Source organism: Acartia tonsa, chromosome 14 (assembly GCF_053477335.1).
Source record: "Acartia tonsa isolate MP-2025a chromosome 14, ASM5347733v1, whole genome shotgun sequence".
NCBI classification, from domain to species: domain Eukaryota; kingdom Metazoa; phylum Arthropoda; class Copepoda; order Calanoida; family Acartiidae; genus Acartia; species Acartia tonsa.
Genome location: NC_137273.1, coordinates 39727319 through 39751215, shown reverse-complemented (window position 1 = coordinate 39751215; position 23897 = coordinate 39727319). Strand labels below are relative to the sequence as shown.

The 23897-nt window shown below is 37.6% G+C and overlaps 1 long non-coding RNA gene across 1 annotated transcript; it reads right to left on the bottom strand.

Moving 5' to 3' along the window:
• Window positions 1-15426: 15426 nt before the first annotated feature.
• Window positions 15427-16996, bottom strand: LOC145306287 (uncharacterized). Its single transcript, XR_013874948.1, has 3 exons — window positions 16896-16996; window positions 15731-15829; window positions 15427-15514 (listed from the first exon to the last, which is right to left on the bottom strand). It is a non-coding gene; the product is annotated as an uncharacterized LOC145306287 (long non-coding RNA).
• Between the last annotated feature and the right edge of the window lie 6901 nt (window positions 16997-23897).

Here is a 23897-nt window from a genome sequence, read left to right as displayed (position 1 = left end):
ATCATTCAATAAAATCGCCGCCAGGATCAATCACCGCCTCCACCCGCGTCCTCAACCGCCGGCAGGCCCAGGTCAAAATGTACCTGTCCAAATTGGCGAAGTTTTCCTTGATAGTGACAATAAGGGAGGTCTATGTGTTATGGGTACGTTTATTGGTGCATACTTCAAAGTAGCTCCAGGCCCAAAAGTCCATTGAATTAAGATCGGGCTGCTGGGAGGCCCCATTTCCTTAGGAAAGTGAGTAACAGCAGGATCCAAATTCACCCAACTTTCAAGCTGCCCTTCAACACGGCGGCTCTCATTTGGGCCACAGTTGAGCTAGAACGGTGTTCTGTACCTTTTTCGAAATGGCATGAAGATTCAGCTAGGGTTGTCAGCGCAGTCCATAGTCTAAAATGAGTTTTTAAGTTCCATATGGGTCTCTAACGTCGAGAATCGAGAAATTTTCACGATTTTACACGGTTTTTGACATCTCTAAATCTGCCACGTTTCACTTTGCCGGAGTACTACAGCCAAGCCATTTTAGATAGAGAGCTCTAGTCTTTTCTAGCGTCTTATTTATGTATCTAACAGTATCCCTAGCAAGTTACATAACTCTACCTCATCTACAAATTGGCTGAGGTCCGATTTAGTGGGCCCTAGTCGAGAATCAATATTATACCACCAGCGCATTTCAAATCTGCCTTGTTGAACATAAGCGCGACCAGCTTGGAGTATGAACCTAACTTCGTCCAAAGATTTTTATGTGCTGAAAGGTCATTACCTAAGCTTTTTATAGTGGGGTCAAACGTCCTGATTGGTCAAGTAGTTTTGACGCTATGGCCGTTTAAAAAAAGTCCGGTTTTATGTGGCGCACCCTGTATATTATAATAATATATGAAATATAATGAAACACAAGATGATACTGTTGAATATATATGATACAGTTTTTTTTAGAATTATTATGTACAAAAATCTTTCAAAATATTTGTAAAAATCCTTGAAATTTAAATACATTTTAAACTTTAGTTTTAGATTGACATCTGAAGAGTGCAAACATGCACAAAACAATTTGTAATGTCTGAATAAATATATTCATATTTTGTTTGTGAGTTAACCTCTTATATGATACAAAATATATATTCAACAGATAATAAATCAAACTGGCAGAATCTTGAAAGTACAAACATTATTGATTTAATTCAAAGTATTTCATTTTGTTTTTTAAATATCTTATGTTTGGATCATAATACCTGATATTTTAAGTTTCTAATACCCAAAAATCTAGATTGTTTTGTGTTTTTATGTTGGTAAACTGGCCCAAATTTTATCTTTAATATAAATTTCTTGACACTTAGTCCAAATTCATGCCAATTTGCTCCAAATACCATGTATACTAGACACTCAGTCCCTTAATGTAATTAAGATATTCAACAAGACAAAAAAGACCAATTAGTCAGTAAACTAGATTACTTTATTCAATAGATAAGGAATATTCAAACGGTGTCTTTTCAGATATTTTAATATTACATTGATGTGTGATTTCTCTTAATTTGAAATTTAACCCATTAGTGCCGAGCACCACTTTTATGGACCGATCGAGCTGAAAATCTCAGGGAAGCTTTATTATGGTAAATGCTACTGTGAAAATATGACAAAACCAACAACTTTGTTACATTCACAGGACCCAAAATATGTTCTGTGAAGGATCTTTATCTGCTGCTGTTGTCAATTCTTAGGTATTAACATTGAATATTATAAGGAAATAACAAAAAAATCAACAACAAAAAAGATTTTCTAGACTTAACTTATTAAATGATTTGAATATTTTAGAACAGAAAATGAATAAAAAAGAATGTGGGGTTTGGTACATTAATCTTTGTTTGAACATAGTATGGAATTTCAGCTTGAATGATTTTATGGGAATATTTCACCTTTTAAGTTTTATTTTCTTGCATGATTGCATTGTCATATTTATATAATTTTTTAGTTATTTTTACTGTTGTTCTTTTACTCAACATCCCTTCCTCTCTTAGCTCCTGAAATATTCATTACATCTTTAAATCAAATAAAAATACAGGATGTAGATACTTTGATATCTGTATTTCAGTCACAGGTTATTATGACCAATCAAAGTTAACAACTCCTGGTGTATACAGAATAGCAATTTAGTACAAAAAAGTCAATGTCAATCTTAAATTTGTATCCTCAATTATCTTTTATTTTTTTATCTGTCTATATGTTTGTATGCCTCTCTAAAAATTAGGAAACCATACAAAAATTTGTTATTCTTTATCTACCAGGAGCCAATTTATAGGTTTCTTTATGTACAAAAAGGACCTACAGATAAGGGTTGCTGAATAATATGGGTCAGAACTTAAAAACATGAAACTGCATCTCTAGCTTAACTCATTTAGCTTCCAGCGTATAAAGGTAAAAACAGATATGTAAAGAAAAAAAATATTACCCCCAACTGCTAAGGCTTTATCAAGAATGGGACTTTATGTAAACTTACCATTTTCTCTGAGTACTTCTGCAGTTACAGTATGCCCACTAAAAATTGCCCAGTCAAGTGCTGTGTAACCTAAATATATTAATTTCTATAATACACATGTTCACAACTAAATATCTAGCCAAAAATAGTTTGGACAGAAAAAGATGAATTGTAAACAGACATATACAACGTATGAGGGTAATTATAAAAAATTCCAGTCCCAATCAAAGCTGTAGCTCCTTTTTTTTAAAGATAAAAGGTAGCATGGACATCCCATTTACAAATATAGGAGTTCAAGTTAAATTCAGATTCCAGGTCAAATCCTCAAGGCCCTAATCCTCTGGGTCATGGCTCTGTAAACAATATTTTTGAGACTTCAAATTTTAAACTTCTAACATGTTAATATGACATTTAAAATTTTTCAGCTGCACTGACCACCAAATGCTGCTGCTGGACCTGTCAAGTACAGCTGCTGCCACTGAAAGTTATGTTTATAGATTTCTAACATTAAATCTACATAAAAGTACAAATTTTCTAAAAACATAATCCTTTTAGCTTCAAAAATACAAAAAATATATACTATGAATAGTATATAACCCCATGTTCTAATAAGGAATTAAAAGGTAAGGGGATAAATACAACGACATAAAATTACAAAACTAACCATCATTATCCTGTAAATTGATATCATCTCCAATTTTTTGAAGAATTGTCACTATATCAGTGTGTCCTCTCTGTACCGGATCGGACGTTCTTACTATCTTTTAAAAAACCAATATAGCCCGCCTCGAGCGGTGTGGCGGCACTACACGTTGAGTTGGTAACGTTGTGGCTGAAACGATTCAAGAGCGAAGCGACTCGTTCCCTTCGGTTGTACGTCTCCGATAAGTTAAAGAACAAAACTATACGCAAGTACCCACAGGGGATTTGTAAGTTTCTGGATAATTAATGGCAGCTAGAAATAGCTGCATAAAAATTGGAGTTGATACTCTACTAACAACTGTTTGTGCGGAACTGATGTATTTTCAATAGACAAGTATAGTTTACACAAATTAATGAATACATATTATAACATTATACATATAGGAAAATTACAGAGAGTATTGGAGGGCGTTTCTGATCATACAGGGATGGCTAGGGATACACGTAGGTCTGCACATGATATATCAGCAGGCCGGAGTGTATGTTGAGTTTCCCGTTTAGTCACGTTCAGTTGTGCCGGGGAAATCTCCGTGATGCATTGAGGATGCCAAATCCCTGGATAACTGGAGCCTTTCTCTACAAAAGTACATAAGTTAAATATCGCCTAAAACCTACACGCGTAGATTATAAAAAGGTCAGATATACATATTTATGCGCAGCAAAATATGTATATTGATTTCTTGGAAAAATATGGGCTCACATGATGATATCATACGATTTTAACAGAATATAAAAAGTACAAATGTTTCATAATTAAAACTCGAGATCCGTCATTTGTAGGCTTAAAAATTCAAATAAAAGCAAAATCAAGAGAGAAAAATAAATGCTTTAAAATGCTACTAATTTCATAAAAATCTGTCCACTCGTTTAGGATCACGAAAACGTCATTCTGCTTATTTTACAAGTATCTCAAGTAAGACCCACTACATTTTCTCCCCTTTTTATCTGGCTAGATAGACGTGCCAGATAACATAACGCTCAAATTGGCAAAGACAACAGACTAGCCGGCCAATTATACCTATTATTCTGTCATGGTATTAAGGTCGATATCCTAGATGATTTAGTCGCAGTGTTGTATGATGGCAAGGATGCAGGATCCAAAATGGTGGGCTGTATCTCTGTCATCTGTATCTTCGGAGTTGATGTCGTTGGTAATAGCGACGTTGTCTCTGCTGCTGTCGTAGGTTCTCGCCTCTCAGTTCTGGTATCGGCCTTCTTCTTTCTCATAAGCTTCTGGTAGGAATGCTTGTTATAAAGATAAAGGTGGGCAACTAGGGCGATGGCGGCTCCAGGTCCTACACGTAGAAATGTGAGGATGATGCATATCAGATCAGTAATAAATTTTAGCCCTAGGATGACCAGGCATGCGAATGCCATTAAATCGCCGTATTCATGGAGCCAGCTCTTGACGCTGCTCCATAAGTCAATTTCGCGCTCCAGGTCAGGTACTAGATTATCAAGGGTGTACAGGGGTAAGTTGTTGGTAGAAAGTTGGTTACAATTTCCGTCTCCAATGCAGAGTCCGTAGGTGATCTCCTTCAGGCTTGCCTCGGTGTAGGAGGGGAAGGTGAGGGTGTGTAACCATTCAGCTCTCTCTCTTTCTGTGTAGATTCCTCCATGGCTGTAATCCGTCCAGTTAACTAGAGGGGTGTCGATGGTCATCTCCATGGGGGCCTGAGTCTTGATGATGGCGGGGGTCAGCTGAACCCAGCCTTCCTTAGACTTGACGGTCAGGGGGAAAGTCGCAGAACACGTTACCCTGGTAGAATGCAACTTATAATGTTTAGTTGCAGCATCTGCATAACCATCAGGATCCAAAGGTATATCTTGATAGCAGTTGACGTCGTCCTTGATCTTCTGAGTCCTCTTGGTGCACTGGAAGGTCATCAACAGATCTCCCTTCAAGAGTCCGTAAGTCTGCTCATGTAGCAGCACTGGTTGGTCTGACTCTCCATGATAATGGGTCTCGCATATGGTCTTCCGTAGTGTTACATCTAATTGGCTGAAGGTTTGGCGCATACTGTAGGCTAAATAATTTAGATGTACTGCAGCTTGAAGGTTCACATCTATCTGTCCGGGGTCGATGGTGGCGAGTCTGCTGAGGTCGCTGGTCTTGCCCAGGTAGATCCCGTCGTGGTCCGTGGTCAGGACATTGAAGGGGCAATGCATTAGTTTCATTGTTGAGTAAAACTTGCTGCTGGTGGTCCACTAGGTAGGTGTCCATGGTGGTGAGGGGGTTGATGGTGTTGACCATCTGTAGAGTGCAGGAACTGTCGTTGATATTCCAGACGAATGTCGCGGCGCCAGTGATGCACTCCCCTTTATGATATGGACATGGTAGAGATAAATGGTCGGTCTCACTCTCTACCTTGTTGTTGCTAACCAGGAAGGTTTCTTCTTTAAGTAGAATCTGGTACTCAGCTAGCTTCAGGGTGTTGTAGTGGATGGTGTCGCCCATGCGGATGGTCTGCCCAATGCAGGTGATCTTGTCATCTTCCATCTTCAATGATCCGGCTAAGGTTGCCGAAACGCAGGTCGGGCGGTTAAGTTTTACTTTAATTGGGTCACCGTAGCCAGAAATTTGATATTCCTGGACCAGTGACATGCGGCGGCAATTTTCTGCAGTAATCTCTTCGTGCCTCATAGTTTGGGGTACCTGCTGCAACTTGAGATGGCCCCAAACTCCACACTTAAAATGGTATAGGGATACCCTCACTTCGCAGGAGTATCCATATACCTTAGTCAGGGTTGGCCTCTGTAGAATTGTGTAGCGCTCCTTCACTGGAACTTCTTCTGTAGGTTCCTCTGCTCTGCATATTGTTTCCTTGTTAAACTTCTTGATGGTAGAAGGGTTTGTGCAATCTATAATGTCAAGTGAGTAAGCCTCACTAGTTGGTGCTACCGAAGCCGTTAGCACCGCGATCAGTGGTAGGAAGATTATCGACATGATAAAATTCCACCTCGCGAGTCTCTAGGATCACCGCTTGACACACTCGTTGATTCTTGTTGAACTCCACTGCTTCGGTACTCAAGTTCCAAAAGACTGCTTGTATCTCGCCGGTGTAGTCGCTGTCCACTAATCCTGCCAGTAGAATTACTCCTTCCCGTTCTATGCTTGAACGGCCGAATAACTTGAGAAAATATCCGGGGGGTACACGGGTGTGTAGCTTGAGAGGGATGCAAGTCTGCTGTCCAGGGGGAAGGATTGTGTGGGCGGGCAGTATATGTCATGGCCCGCACTTTCTCTCGTACCCTTGTGTGGCAACTTTGCTCCGCGTTTGACGGGAATTCTGAGGGTCCGCGCAAGTGTCGCCACTGCAGGCGGGTCCATATCCTCGTCCGAGCTGTCTAGCACCTCTTTGCTCTCTTCCACTTGCTGTTGCCAAAGTGTCCCACTCCTCTGTTTCTTTCCTCCGGATTTAGCCCTCTCCCCTTTTTCGGGTGAGTCCGTGTACGGCTCCTCATTGTCGCTCAGAGCGCGCTTCTCTACCCGGGGTGCGGAAGGGTATGTGTATGTAGCTCGCTCGCGCTCTCTATCTCGGCGCGGTGTCTGCGGGGGCGAGCTTCTTCTCGGGCTTCTCTCTCTATCAGGGGTTTGCTTGGCATCTCTCCGTTGGATGCCCGAACCAGACGGTTCGCAAGATTGATCTCTCTCCCTCCCTCTCTTCTCACTCTGCTCTCTGCGCGGTGTGCGCTGCACCGGTGGTGATCTGGGCGGTGGTGTGTCCGGTAAGGGAAGGTTGAGGGGGTCAATGTTGGGCGGTGGTGGTGGTGCTCCTCCCGGTCTATTGGGTGGTCCTCCCTCTTCATCGCTGTCATCCCCATTTGAGAAATCAACTCTTGGATTAGGCGGCTTCGCCTGCTTTTCTGGATTCAAGGGAATTTGCTCCCCTGCCTCATCTCCGTCTTCTTCAAATGGTTCTGGGGGAGAAGTTGGGTCTCCGTCTGTCATTGCTGGGGGGTAATATGGTTTTAACCAACCAACATGAACAACCAAGTCCTCCTTTTCTCCCGCTGGTATTGTCTGGATTTTATATAAAACGTCGGCACACTTCTCGGTAATTAAGTATGGTCCACTCCAATGTTTGGTCATCTTCTTCTTCGCTTTACCATGGTTGGGTGCCAAATAAAAAACTTTATCGCCTACTCTAAATTCGCGATTGTTGTGGTACTGCAAAGCATTTCTTCGAATGGTGCTTGCTTGACTCTTCGCCATGGCTTCATACATGGTCGTGTATCTATCCAACAAATTTCTCACAGCTGTGGGAATATCCTTGTCATCGTCAGGGTTTGGTAACCGCAAAATCAAATCCGCGGGTAGAGTAGCCTCTCTACCCTGGAAGGCGAGAAAGGGGGTCACGCCGGTGCTGCTGTGGATCCTTGTGTTGTAGGCCAGGACAACTCCAGGTAGATACTCTGGCCATAGAGTCTCCCGTCCTTGGATCACAGTTCTCAGCGTCTCTTCCATGGTCCGGTCCGTGGGGGTTCGCCACGGGGCCTAGCTCGTGCTTGACACCGAGCTTCTGCAAGAGTTTCTTCATGATGCTGTTGCAGAACTCTTTCCCCTGGTCGCTGTGGAATGCCTGCGGGCATCCAAAGGTGCAGATAAACTTATCCATTATCGTCGTAGCGACCTCATCAGCGGTCTTCTGCTTCAAGGGGTACGCTTGAACAAAGCGCGACCATCCGTCCTGCAGCGTCAGGATAAAATTGTATCCTTCTGGGGTTGTGTCGAACTTGCCTACCACATCCATGTAGATTGTCTGCAGAGGATACCCGTTTTGAATGGGCACATGCGCTCCTATCTTGATGTTGGACTTGATGTTCTTCTGAACGCAGTCATGACAGACGGCGATCCTCAGGCGGATGTCTGCTTGATGTCCCACATAGTAGAAATTCCTCAAAAACTTTGATATCCTGGAGTGCATGCCAAAGTGCGCTCCCGTGGTAGTTCTGTGGCAGTGATTGAACACCTCTTCTCTCAGGGACAAAGGAACCATTATTCTGCGTCGCTTCCCTGTGAAGGTCTGTATCTCCTGCTCAATAACTCCATCTTCTGCGATCCTCAAAGTGTCAAAAATCTCGGCCAGCCGGTGCACGTCCCTACTCTCTCCACGCAGAGTTGCTTTATCTGGTGCACGCCGGTCGACGCCAATCCATCTACGAACCTTCTCTAAAATAGGGTCGTCTAACTGATGCTTGTATACTCGGTCTCTATACCGTTCTTTGTTGTCGGGAAGTTCGTCGGCAGGCTCATCTTCTACAGCTCCGACATACTCCTCTTGCTCAGCCTCTTCCTCGGCTGTCGGGTCTGGCATATCAGCATCGGTGCGCCGGCTTAACGCGTCGGCGTTGGTGTTGAGTCTCCCCGGCCGATGAACCACACGAAATTCATAACCAGCCAGCTCCTCTGTCCACCTGGCCATCATGCCAGTGTTCTTCTTCAGTGACTTCAACTGCTTGAGGGCGCTGTTATCCGTATTTATCTGGAACGGCTTGAAGCTCAGGATCGTCCGAAACTTTCTGATGCCATAAATAACTGCGGAGGCTTCCCCTTTCCATGAGGGATATCTCTGCTCCGCGCCAGTCGTCTTGCGTCCCATGGCGGCGATCAACCTTTCGGCGCCATTCTGAACCTGACTCAGGATCGCACTAATAGCTCTTCCTGAATAGTCGGTGGTCAGTTGGAACGGGGTATCCGCTTCAAAATCCGGCACAGCGCGGATGGGTGCATTCTGGAACTTGTCCTTCAACTGCTGGAACTGCTCATCCATCCCTGGGGTCCACTCTAGCTTCGTGGCTTTCTTCTGTGCATTCATCTCACACGTCAAGTCGGCGTACTCAGGTATGAAGGTCCTGTAGTACCTGTAAAAACCGAGAACACTATTCAGTTCGGCGACTGTCGCTGGCGGCGGCCAGTTCTTGATACGCTCCACATACTCAGGCACCATACCAATACCTTCATGACTCAGCATGTGGCCAAGGTATTGTATCTTCTTCTGGAACAGCTTGCTCTTCTTCGCCTTCAGCTTGATTCCAGCCTTGCGGTGGGCCTCAAAAACCTGTCGCATCTGTGGTACATGATCCGCAACTCTCAGGTTATACGATATTACATCGTCGAGGTAGCATTGCGCTACCTCGCTCCCCAGCGGGTTCATGGCGGTGCTGATGAATCTGCTGTAAACCGCTGGTGCTGTGCTGATGCCGAAGGGCATGCGGCGGAATTGCCACAAACCCGTTGGCGTGGCAAAAGCCGTCAGCTCCCTGGATGCTGGATCGATGGAGATGTTGAAGTAGGCGGCCGTGGCATCTAACGTAGAATATACACGGTGCCCCCCTGCGCGGTCCAATAGAGTCTGTATCCTCGGCAGCGGGTAGCTATCTTGCTCAAGACAGCTGTTTAACCTGCGGAAGTCCACTGCCCATCTGATCTTCCCATCTTTCTTGCGCACAGGGACAAGGGGGCTCGCCCATGGTGATGAACTCGGCTCAATCACTCCTTGGTTGAGCCAGTCGGCCATCTGCGCCTCCAGGTCCTTCAACATCTTGGGGTTCAACTCCCTGTATCTCTGCCGAATGGGCTCCGTCCCTGGCTTGAGCTTCAACTTCATCGTTACCAGGTCTGTGTGCCCAGGGGCCTCTCGACTGAATATGTCTCTGTACTCGTAAATAAGCTCCTTGACTTGCTTCTTGACGTCGGGGTGCTCGTTCAGTAGCTCGTTGTCCTCCATCTCCAGGTCCTCCCACACTTCCTTGAACGTGGGGTTCTCTATCTGCTCCTTCGTCATGGGCTTGTTGGGGTCGCTTGCGTTGGTCGTGGACATCGATTGTATATACTCGTGGGGCTCTCTCAACACCAAGCTGTCGGTGTTGATCACCATACTGCTGTCCTCACAAATTTCGGCGGTGAACACACACCCGGCCGATGCGACACACGGCTGCTCCTGTAAATTCACAACAGGTATGCAGACAATCCCATTTTGCTGAGCTCTGTATACTCCTTCCAACACACGCACTGGGCTATCATCTAAAACGGTCTCTTCTACCATGACAGTCATTTGCGGTCGGAGTTCTCGACTAGGAAGAAAATTCAAGACAGACACTGATTCTGGTGCGAGAATCCTAGTCGCTTGGACGGACAAACGGACAGGACGCGGCCGCTTACCTACTGCGACGGTTTTCAAACGAACGGCCGGCCCTTGGGAATTACGAAGCGGTCCCTTGACATTACGTGTCCAAACGTTTTTGCGCTCAAAATCTGCTTTTGCTTTGTGCTTAAAAGAAAGTTGCGCAACATATGATTCGACGGAATCCGGTTTAAGTGCTAAAAACTCACGTGAATGGTGCACATTACCATTCGCAAAATTATCTTCTGCTTTACATAATTCTTTAACAGTGGGTTTACAAACATTTAAGGCACTACTATAGCTACTTATTTCTGCATTCAATTCCTCGAAGGCTCGTAATGAAACACTTATCTGAGGGTTGGGGGGCGAGTGCTCCCCCGGCGGTTTTCCAGACCGCTCTTCGTCTTCTGAGGCACTTGGAGCCTCGGAGTCGATGGACTGCACAAGCGGGACTCTCGTCTGCTTCACGACTAACGCCGCCTGCACTGGTGATGAATAATCTAGAACTCCACGAATCTCCTCGACCCACTTGCACCCAAGGTTGATGGGGGTGCGAAGCTCAGGTATAACCAGGGCCTCTCGGATGTAGCTAGGACAGTCATCTCCCAAGATGACACTAATGTTGTAAACACGGCCGATGACGTCCATATCCCCGCCATTCGCCGCTGTTCCTACTGTTAAATCGCAAGGAACGATCAGCAGCTGTAACTTCCGGGCTAACTCCTCATTTACGGCGACTCCTTCGTGCAATTTATTACCGGTATCGATGAGACCGTAGGTCCGCACAGTCGGTCCATTTGCACGCAGGCTGATCTTGACCATGGCCCGGGCGCCTCGTCGTCCTTGCATCTGGTTGAGGGTGGTAGGGTCTACAGCTGCTGAGGAACTCCGCCCTACCGACGGGAGCCCTCTCTCACATTTTTTGAAGTCTTGCTTCGGTGGCCAACTGCTTCCAGACAGTTGACATCTCCATAGAACTGCGCCTGGTCATCATCTCCCACGCCGCTGTCATTATCTCCAGGTTCGTTGGCACGCATCTCTCGCACGGCGTGGCGGGCACGGTCTTGTTGCTGCCGGCCGCGTCCATTGCCGCTGGCGTTCTTCTCCTGGTTCCTCTTGCGCACGTTCGCCAGTCGGTCCTCAGGAATAGTACACGTCTTCTGCCAATGGCCAGGCGTGCCACACCGCCGACAGTTGCCTTTCGGCTTGTCTTTGGTGGCACCACCCGTACCCTTACTCGCTTGCTGCTTCTTCTTAGGACAATTACGCGAGTAATGGCCATTCTGGTTACAGTTATAGCACTTGACGCTACTGTTTCCATCTCCGACAGCGTTGACCTCCATATCCTTGGTGCCGTCGTTGCGATAGATGACACGGTTGGACGTGGCGAGGCCATCCATGGAGGTATCCTCAGCATCTCCATGGTGAATAAGTTGGCGCTGCGTGGCAATCTCGTTCATAATAACATTCCGTAGGACACCCATGCTGGTAATACTAGGTAGCTGACAAAAAACTCTTTTCCGTACCTCTCGATGGCGTAGACCAAGGGTTACCTCTTTCCGGAATTGACCTGGGTCGCGGTTGTCCGGGGAATAGGCTTTCAACCACATCTGCTCTTTCTTAGCAAGGTAAGTCTGCGGAATCTCGTTCTTGCCTTGCGACAACTGCTTATACGCGTCCTTGTTGATGTCTGAATCTGAAGGTGCTAAGAATATAGCATCCAGCCTCTCCATCACTTGTTCATAGCTGAGCGAATCTTGGTTGTCGGCGACTTCTCGGGCCATCTGGAACGCTTCTCCGTCGAGACTCATGATGTATTGGCCTTTCCTGCCCTCTTGATCTGATGGGTGATGACGGGCAATTCTAAACGCGTTGGCCATCTTCGTCTTGTGGCCATCCCAATCTTCTCCTGCACGGTTGCAAAACCGAGGGAAATTCTGCTTGTTAAGTTTCCTGCGCTGGTTCTCCAACCAAGTGTTGCCTAGCGCAATGAGCTGAGCCTGCTCATTCGGCGCTCCTTCTGCTTGAGCCTCTTGAATAGCACGATTCAAATTCAACTGTTCTAGGTCGGCAGCTTGCGCCATCGTTGAAACTCAACGAAAGTTCTTCAAAATTTAAAGAAAACTTTACCAAATTGGTGCTCCAAACGTCAGAATGGTCCCACACTGGTCTCCAAACACAGTGATCTTCGTCCTTTCTGGCCTCAGTTCTCATAAAACTGTCTGGTTGCACACAATCGTCCGAAATTACCGTAGTTCCTCGGGGTAATTTCCACGTAAATCTCCTGTTGAGCACTTTAGTTTATCCATACACAGCTGACACCAGTTTGACTGTACCGGATCGGACGTTCTTACTATCTTTTTAAAAACCAATATAGCCCGCCTCGAGCGGTGTGGCGGCACTACACGTTGAGTTGGTAACGTTGTGGCTGAAACGATTCAAGAGCGAAGCGACTCGTTCCCTTCGGTTGTACGTCTCCGATAAGTTAAAGAACAAAACTATACGCAAGTACCCACAGGGGATTTGTAAGTTTCTGGATAATTAATGGCAGCTAGAAATAGCTGCATAAAAATTGGAGTTGATACTCTACTAACAACTGTTTGTGCGGAACTGATGTATTTTCAATAGACAAGTATAGTTTACACAAATTAATGAATACATATTATAACATTATACATATAGGAAAATTACAGAGGGTATTGGAGGGCGTTTCTGATCATACAGGGATGGCTAGGGATACACGTAGGTCTGCACATGATATATCAGCAGGCCGGAGTGTATGTTGAGTTTCCCGTTTAGTCACGTTCAGTTGTGCCGGGGAAATCTCCGTGATGCATTGAGGATGCCAAATCCCTGGATAACTGGAGCCTTTCTCTACAAAAGTACATAAGTTAAATATCGCCTAAAACCTACACGCGTAGATTATAAAAAGGTCAGATATACATATTTATGCGCAGCAAAATATGTATATTGATTTCTTGGAAAAATATGGGCTCACATGATGATATCATACGATTTTAACAGAATATAAAAAGTACAAATGTTTCATAATTAAAACTCGAGATCCGTCATTTGTAGGCTTAAAAATTCAAATAAAAGCAAAATCAAGAGAGAAAAATAAATGCTTTAAAATGCTACTAATTTCATAAAAATCTGTCCACTCGTTTAGGATCACGAAAACGTCATTCTGCTTATTTTACAAGTATCTCAAGTAAGACCCACTACACTCTCCATGCTGCATACATAAGACTGGTTTGTCCTGGATAAACATACATTTGTCTTATTTTTAAACATATTATATAATAAAAGTATTGTGTAGCTAAACCATGATTATCCTAGTCATATTTTCTAATAAAGAATTAAAAGGTAGATGGATAGATACAACTACATTATCCTATGAATAGTCACCAGCTTTATCTTCTAATAAAGAATTAAAAGGTAAATTGATAGATATAATCACAATAAATTGTTTAACTAACCATTATAATCCTGTATATAGACATCAGCTCCATTTTCTAGAAGAATCTTCACAATATCAGTGTGGCCTTTATATGCTGCTTTCATAAGACTAGTTTGTCCTGGATAAACATAAATTCGTTTTATATATAAAAATATTATACAATAAAAGTATTGTGTAGGTATATTAATTATTTTTTGGAAACAAATCCAGTAATGTGGGTGGAGGACCCTCAAAGACTCTATGAAACCCCTCTCCCCGGCCCCTACCCCTTCCACCCCTCCAAAAAAAACTCTTTGTGTAGCTAAACCATGATTCCTAGCCCCATGTTCTAATAAATAATTAAAGGGTAAATGGATCAATACAGCCACAGTAAATTAAAGAATTAACCCTCATGTTCTTTAGAATTGACATCAGCTCCATTTTCTATTAGAATCTTCACTATTTCTGTGCGTCCTTTCACTGCTGCCCTTATAAGACTGGTACTTCCTAGATAAACATGCATTTGTTTAATATATAAAAATGTTATACAATAAAAGTGTTGTGTAGCTAACCATTATTCTCCTATGAATAGTTATCAGCCCCATGTTCTAACAAAGAATTTAAAAGTAGATAGGCAAAGTTCCAATGAAAAAAATTATACTCCCCCCCCAAAAAAAAAAAAATTTTGGAGCCATTTTGTAATTTTTGTAAATTGAAGTTTCACACTAGTGTTCTAATAAAGAATTAATTAGATGGATACAACTGAAATTAATTTAGAAACAAACCATATCTATTCTGTAAATTGACATCAGCTCCATTTTCTATCAGAATCTTCACTATGTCAGTGTGTCCTCCCCATGCTGCCCATATAAGACTGGTTTGTCCTAGATGAACATACATTTGTCTAATATATTAAAATTTTAAACAATAAAAGAAAAAAAAGTTGTGTACATACATTTGTCTAATATATTAAAATTTTAAACAATAAAAGAAAAAAAAGTTGTGTAGCTAAATCATCAGTATCCTAGCCCCATTTCTAATAAATAATTAGAGGGTAGATTAGGATAATACAACTACAGTAAATTAAGGAACTAACCATCATGTTCTTTAAAATTGACATCAGCTCCATTTTCTATTAGAATCTTCACTACTTCTGTGTTTCCTGTATCTGCTGCCCTTATAAGACTGGTACTTCCTAGATTAACATGCATTTGTCTAATACAGTGTGTTTTATTATGAGAACTTTTTTGAAAGCAATTTTACCCCACTTATAGTTATCAGAATTTAATGATTAATGGCTTATTTTTTTTGTTTTTTATAACCATTTATAGAACATCAAAAAAATATTTCAGTTTGCATTTAAAAAGTACAGTAAAATCAAAAATTCAAAACTTAGGTTTCAACATCTAAAAATGTTTTAGCGCATTTTTCTTAAGCTCAAATCTTCTACCCTTTGCAAGAATGGCTGCAAAACGCTTCAAAGTTGAGATACAGAGTTAAAAGTTGGTACAGATACTATTGGGGACATGTACTAGAACATATTAAAGTTTGAAGGCCATATCTCAACCAGGGAGTGAGTACTGGCCCCCCAAAGTCGGCTACTGAAATTCCAATTTCTTTCTTACAAGAACAGGTAGATGGATGGATACAACTAAAATTAATATAGAAACTAACCATCTCTATTCTGTAAATTGACATCAGCTCCATTTTCTATAAGAATCTTCACTATGTCAGAGTGTCCTCCCCATGCTGCCCATATAAGACTGGTACTTCCTAGATGAACATACATTTGTCTTAAATATAAAACTATTATATACTAAAAGAAATGTGTAGCTTTTACAATTTATGGAAACAAATCCAGTGATAGGTTTGGGGGACCCCAATAGCCCTACCCCTAAAAATAAAACCCTGATTATCCTAGACCCATGTTCTAATAAAGAATTAAAAGGTATATGGATAAATACAGCTCCAATAAATTGTGTAACCAACCACCATTATTCTTTAATTTGAAATCAGCTCCATTTTTAAGAAGAATCTTCACAATATCTGTGTGTCCTTGAAATGCTGCCCATATGAGACTGGTATCTCCTAGATGAATATATATTTGTCTCATACAGTATGACCCTCGAAAAAGTATTTTGTAGCATCTGCAGCCCTTATTTCTCAATGAATTATTAAAAAATGTATATGTCCTTGTTCTCTATAGATTTCCACATAAGTAGATATAAAACTTTTAAATTTTAAAGAATTTTTTTTGTTTCTCATAATTTTTGGATGGTTATATTATGTTTCTCTGGCAACTAAATAATAATACACAAAGAAAAACAAGTTAACTAATTATAGTTAAGTTATTTCTTTTTTATTCCACCAAAAAATATCAATTTTAATGGCAAAAAATACTACTGAATGAATTTATTATTTGCAAATTTTAGGTTATTTATTTACCCTTATTTATGAAGAGGATTAATTATGACAGTTGCTCCGCCCCCTTTTCTGACTCTTAATCATTTAATAGGGGGTTAATTAAGTTTTTTAGACTAAAAAATCATTATATTCCAATTTTATTTTTTTATAACTTTTTTGTTATTACAGTTAGGATTATGAAACAAAAACAATTTTCCTGCTATATTCATAAAGATTTATTTGGTTCTTTAATCTAAAAGAAATTTGCCTAAAAAGTAAGTTTTTCAAAATATCATTAAACTAAAAAGACTCAAAAAATATGTGTAAAAAAATGCTTTTTACTCAAAGCCTAAATTTTTTATTTAATTTTTGTATAAAGTTTCTGCTAGTAACAAAAATAAAAGGATTTCTACCTTAATTTTGCTAAAAAAGTTGTTTCATGTTAAAAGTTACTTTTTCTTCAGTCACTTTTTCAAAACTTTAGCTCAAAAAAATATTTTTATATCTACTTATGTGGAAATCTTTAGAGGACAAGGATATATATACATTTTTTAATAATTCATCGAGAAATAAGTGCTGCAGATGCTAAAAAATACTTTTTCGAGGGTCATACTGTATATAAAAATATTATACAATAAAAGTATTGTGTAGCTAACAATTATTCTCCTGTGAATAGTCATCAGCCCCATGTTCTAATAAATAATTAAAAGGTCCATGGATAGATACAACTAAAATAAATTGTGTAACTTACCATAATTATCCTGTATATTGACATCAGCTCTATTTTCTAGAAGAATCTTCACTATATCAGCGTGGCCTTTATTTGCTGCAACTATAAGACTGGTATCTCCTAGATGAATATATATTTGTCTTATGGTCAAAAATATTATACAACAAAAGTATTGTGTAGCTAAACCATCATTATCCTAGCCCCAAGTTCTAATAAAGAATTATTTTTTTAAGTGGGGTTTTTAATTTTTTAAGGGCAATTTCCAATGGGAGGGTGGTGGTTTCCCCAATTTCTTCAAGCTAAATCAAATAAGATCAAACAACCAAATTTATAACTATGAATATAACATGAAAATTGTTTTGTTTCAGAATTGACTAAAAAGACTAAAATAAAATTTAAAAATAAGGGTTATTCTATACTAAAAGCAAATAAGTAACTTCCCAACAGGAGAGGAGTAACCATAATAAATAAACCTTTTGATTTATAAGAGGGGGAGAGTAAACAAGATAAAAACAGCCTGAAATTCACAAATCACCACTTTAATTTATCTTTTTTATTGCCATAAAAATTGATATTTTTGTTTAATAAAAAAGAAATAATTAGTAAACTTGTTTTGCTTTGTATATTATTTTTCAGTTATCAGAAAGACTATATATATCCATTAAAGAAATATGATATACAAAATAATGTTATTAAAAAGCTTTTTAGAAAGTTTGGCCTTAAATATCTTTATTGATATATTCTTAAAATTTATTTTGTTTCCTTTGTCTTGTGTAAGATTGTATAGAGAACAAGAACATACATACTACATACTACTTTTGATAATATATTAAGAAATAAGGGCTGTACACCCTAAACAATACTTAAAGGTTTTACCCCTAGAATCTAGGTACAGGGAAGATTTTAAATGAAATTTTATACATTTTTTATGTTTTCATTATATTTTTTATAATTTTTCTTATTTTAATTTTTGATTATAATATTATTCTATATTTTTTTCCTTTTCTGATTTTTTCCTTATTTTCTATATCTTTAAAATTCCTTGACCTTTTGGGACCTTTTGTGGGTAGGGAGGTTTCCTAACCTTTTTAGATATAACCCATTTGCTTCCACACCTCATTAAAAATATTTTAGAGTAGGCTCATTTTAGATGGCTCTAAAAACTAACTAAGGGATGAAAATTTTGAATATTTTGGAAGAGGGTATCTTGACCCTCCCAATAAAAGATAAACCACCCACCCAAAAAATTTTTTATCTTTACTTTTTCTTTTTAAAACTCAAATTGAAAAGGGCGGGGGCAACATTTCTCAATCCTTCATTAAGTGCCACAAAAAGCTTCTAGGAATGTAGCCAATTTTTACAATGATAAAAAAATAATCAAAACTTAATTTTAATGGAGGCCTTAACCAAAAAAGAAAATTGCGAGGGTAGCAATTTTTATGAAATCAAAAGATCAATTTTCTTGAATGTTGTATCTATCAATAGTCTAAATTTTCATCTGTGTAAAAAATTGTAAGGGAATCAAAAAATTTCACAGAGAAAGAGTGTTGAAAAAGTTGCTCATGATGGACAGTTTGGTCAGTCTTTATAATACATAATTTTTGAAATTGCAAAATCATATTTTCAAAATAAATTTATTTACAAAACTTTCTTTAATGCAAGTACATCATAAGCCACTACTTAAATAAATATGTAATTGTTTCTCTTTTTTACTTAAAGTGGCTGTGAATTTGCAAATAACGTTATATATATAGGTAGATAACCGACAATTGAAGATAAATCTTTAAAAATATTGCCTAAAAAGATGACAACTATTTAATTAGATGAAAAGGAATTTTCAAATTTTCTGAACAGTTCAATACCGCGTATGTCATTTTTATGAAAATTAAATAATAAATGCATTAAAAACAAACAATTGTAGTCATTTATAGAGAATTGCATTCAAAATCGATAAAACATTGTGTGTTTCTTTTATTTATCATTTAAAGGTAACACACTTGACAATCATTTTAATTATAAAAAATCCAAAAATAAAATGATTGAATTTTTTGCTGAAGTATATAGCAAATATAATAAATTTTTACTTTTTAAACAATTTAATTCTTAAATATCATTCTTTCTATAGATTTAAACAATTTTTCTATTGTCTTTATACCGGCTCAAACATACCGAAATTTGGCTAATGATTTTATAAAATAAACCAAACTTTTTCATTACATTTTAAAGAAAGTTCGAAGACAAATATTAATAGACATGTATTACAAAAATATAAGTATTGATTTTTTTGTTTTTATCTGTGAGCGAAGAAATGGCTTATTATTTCATAGTTTAATTGTTGCACAAATTTTAATGTGAACTTTATGTGGAAATAAGATCGGCATTTTAAACTGATTTTTTTCTAACTTAATTGAACTTTTAAGGCATTATGCTATGGAGATTACTTAAAAAATAAGAAAAGGTAAACGAAAATGCATTTTGAAAAAATTAGTTCTTGATCACTTTAAGAATACTTCACAATCAAAAGAATAGGTTTGAATTAAAAAATCGAACTTTTAATTTTAAAAATATTTAGGTAGAAGATGGTTAAATGGAAAATCAAGGATGACAACTTTCATAGGTAGTGAACACATCAAAATCATAGAATGACAGACAAAGATATTTTCTGACATTCAGTCTACATATAAAAAGAAAAGGGAGAAAATTTGAAACATTAGTGAAAGATGATTGAAATATAGAAAATTACAAAACATATATATCTGATTAATGATTTGAGTATTTTGTAGCATGACAATACAGTCAAAAAATAAGTAAAATACATTTTGGATACTCATTAGTACAGATAATTTTTAACCCAAATTCAATACTTCCAGATGAGAGATATTTACATTTATCCTGATCAGTTTCATAATGATGGAAAAAAGAAAATATAAAATTATAGTATTATATTATATTTATATAGTAGCTTTGCTTTGGTAGTAATAAAAAATAGGAAAGAGATATGTTCATCATGATAAAATGAATAAAGGGGATAGTTAAATAAACTATACTCTTGATGTAAAATAAATTTTAAAACTAATAAAACTGAAAATCATATTATTATACTATACTGAGCTCCATATCACTGATTGTCAGGATAAATAATATTTATATAAAAATGTATCTCTGTATCCCTAGATAAACAGGAAATGGGATTAGTCCTGTCAAGATATTAATTTACAGAGATTTGATAAATTAATTGGCTGAAGGATGGTGGGGGGCAGGAATTTGTCAAAGATTAATTTTTAAAATCATGTACAGTAATAATAAGTCATTTGGTCTTACTCAATGTTGGAATGGTAACACAAATTAAGAAATGCCTTCAATAATTAATCATTGGAATAAGAGTATTATTGAGTGATAAGCTAGGATATCATACGCAAAATTTTAATTTAAACAAAAATCAGTTTTATAATTGCATTTTTTTGCTGGTATATAAGTTATTTAATTTGAAAAATAGTATATTAGACAAGCAGATAAGAACACTGTAAATAAATAAAACTTAGAATAAACTGAAAGATGTATTTTTTTTAAAAACCCTGATAATTTTAACAATTTTCTGGCTTACATTTGCCTGTAAAATATATAATTATAATAGAAATGATTTTTAAAATCATTTTATTATTTAGCAACATGTCCAAAAAATATATGTAAAATAACTTTTTTATTCAAATTAAGAAAACAAATAAATTTTTTTACCAAATTTTGTATTAAATGTGAGTTATTTATATCATTTGATAATGGGTGAAAAAGTTGACATGTCAATTCATATGCAAGTCATATTTTCTGTCATAGTGGTCAAAACAAAAAAACTATCCATAGTAAGTAGAGTCAAAAAGAAAGTTTTTCTTTTTAAGTAGATATGTAAAAAAATCTATATCTTTACCTTTACTATCTAAGCATCAATATGAACTCCTTTTTTTATTAGTTCCATGACTCTTCTGATTTCACCATTTCTAGATGCTTCAACCAAATCTTAAATAAAAACAATTAAACAAGTACAAATGCAAATGCTCAAAGTAGAGGGTAACGAATCCTATGTTTAAACAAGGAAGAAATAATTTTAGGAAAATTAATCCTTCTACATACATGCATTTTTAAAGAATAGGATTTTAAAATATTCTAAAATCCTTCTACATTCAAGTTTTATTAAATTTTTAATAAAAAAGTTTTATCTTAGTGGTAAGTATAATACAAACTATATTGCATTTAGAACATATGCTAGTCTTTTTTTAATATTTAGTATTGATATTTGTAAGTAATAACATTACCTAACTCTAAATCTCTTGCTTCTAGTTCACTTATAGTTGTTTCTTCAGGAGTAGGTATACCAACAGGAGTATTAGTAGTTGTATCTGCAGAAGAAGAAGAAGTTGTATCTCCAGGAGAAGAAGTAGGAGTAGTTGTTGCTTCAGGAGTAGGAGTAGCTGTGGAACAGGATATATTTGCAAGAACCAACAGGAAAACCTTAAAAAGAAAGAAAAAATTGAACATTGACTAACAATATGATAATTTCTTTTTCATAAATTAATTTACAAGTAATAACTTGAATTTTAAAATATTTGAAACTAAAGTTTCAAAACATTCTAAAGAATTCTAAATTGGCAAAAATGTTTTAATGTAAAAATTCTGCTACACTGTAAGTTACACAGGTAAACAATAGTAAAATCTATAATCCTTAAACAAAGTAACAGTATCTCTGTCTGTCTGACTGTTTAAAGGATCTTACTATCACTGAACCAATATTGTTCGCCTTCACAGTTTGTTTTTTTTACTTTCTGGTAATGTTTATTTACATTTGGGGAAGGGGAGGGCACCACAAACCTCAAAAAAATCACCAATGGCGGTGCCATGGTATGACTAATTTTAACTTCCTAGTAGGATGCTGAATTTTTTTCTTTTTGAAACTAAAATTTAAATTCATATCATATTCCCCTATCCCTCATTCCACCTCAAGGGGCACTAGAGTTCTCTAGGGGTGTACATATTTGAGTACTTTGTAATAAAGCAGACATTGGCCCTGCAGGTTTAGGAATCACAAGTATAGACCCAACAAGGTTACAGCCCCCTGCAGGTATTAGGTATATAAATTAAATTTAAAATCAAACTGTTTTTAAACTAATTTAAGTTTTGATTAATATGATATGATATATACTATTTTCTCTGAAAAAAAAGAGTGTCAGAACTGAATAAACAGAATATAAATGAATAAATATAAACAAAATTGTAATCAAATAAAGGATACTGTTAAGAACATACTTACATTTTTAGTACTAGATTAAAGAGATGCTACGCCTGTGTAACTTCCAGTTTAGCTAACATTGTACTTTGTTGCCCAGTATTTCAAAATCATAGAGGATAATTATATCATGTGAAACTTTTTTGTCAAAAAAGTTAAAAATCAACATATCATAAATGGATTACAGACATTCTGACAATTATTATAGAGTTGCTACGCTTTCTAAATTGTACCTAACCATTGTAGGAACATCATGCAAAGTTTAAAATCAATGGAACAATTCTAACCTGTTTATATTAACCAAAAGAGCTAACCATTCCAGATGGGATTATGAACGGATGGACAGACTTACCCTTATTATAGAAAAGCTTCACTTTTGCTAAATAATTAACTTTAACATACAAAATTGAGTCTTCTCATGTTAAGAGTTGGCTGGTTCTCAGATGATGTATTACTAAAACCTGATTCTAGCACTAGTGCGTGGTTGTGCAGTGAGGGAGGGGACATTGAGCTGTTTATTACACTAGTCCCCAAAGTTTCAAAATAAATATTTCTTATTTGTTGTACTTTAATTAGATTTTCAATGGTTGGTTCATTAAGTTGAGTGTCCAAACTTTTCAACCACTAATTGTAAGCTGAAAAAGAGGTTATTTTGTGTATCATCATTTGGGATGTACATCAATTTATTGGCCATTGTCTTAGATCCCTGGTGACTAGAACCTCAGCTCCATTAGAAAGAGAAAACTAGTATGACAAGAAAAATATTTTCCAAAATGATAACATGAAATTTATTACGAAAGATAAAGTCTCAAACATTGTAGTGATAAAATATCAATTTAATTAGGTATTATTGTACAGATTAGGTTAGGTTAAGACAATGTACAAATAAGCCCCTCACAAATAAAATATTTAAAAATGATTATTTCAACAAATTTTCCAAAGGCCTCATTTTTGATCAAATCTTATGCAACATTTTTCTTGGCTTATAAAGGGCCCCAAGCAGGTTTGCATTTTTGTTTTGATCTGCGCAATAATTTAGGGCCCCAAATTATTCTGTATTATGTTCTATTATGCTAATAGCTCCGCCCCTAGCCTTTAAATTTTTGAACACTTCTTTACCCCCCCTCCCGAAAAGAAAATGTCTATCTATATACAAAAAAATTGGGAGGGATTTGTCTTTTTCTTTTGGAAGTTGGGGGTGTCCCATCCCCCAAGAAAATAGCTTAAAACCACCAGAGTACCAGTAGGTATATTCTCTGAAGAGTAGAGCTCAATCGGTTCAGTGGTTACTGAGATCTTAAGCTTCAGACAGACATCAAGTTACTTTGTATTATAAATATAAATATGTGATTCCAATCAGTTTGTCTGTTACTGAGATCTTAAGCATCAGACAGGCAGACATCAGGCTACTTTGTATTATAGATATAAATCTGTACATCCTATCTTAGTTTGAATAGAAGTTACACACAGTTTTAGTTATATAGTTAAATGGATGTAAAATATACATGGATATTATGACAGGAGAAAAATTTTGCTTACAATATCCCCTTGCATATATTAGTTGGGCCGTTTTTAAAGTAAGAGAGTAGGGGAAGTGGTAAAGGAAGGGGATGGGGTAGATCATTATTTTGGTCCACTAAAAAGTTCACTTTACTATAACACATCAAAATCTGGTGTAAGATCCAAGTAATAATAAATCCATTTGTAGCTACGACATAAAATTATTTTTCTTTTAACTAAGCCTTTAC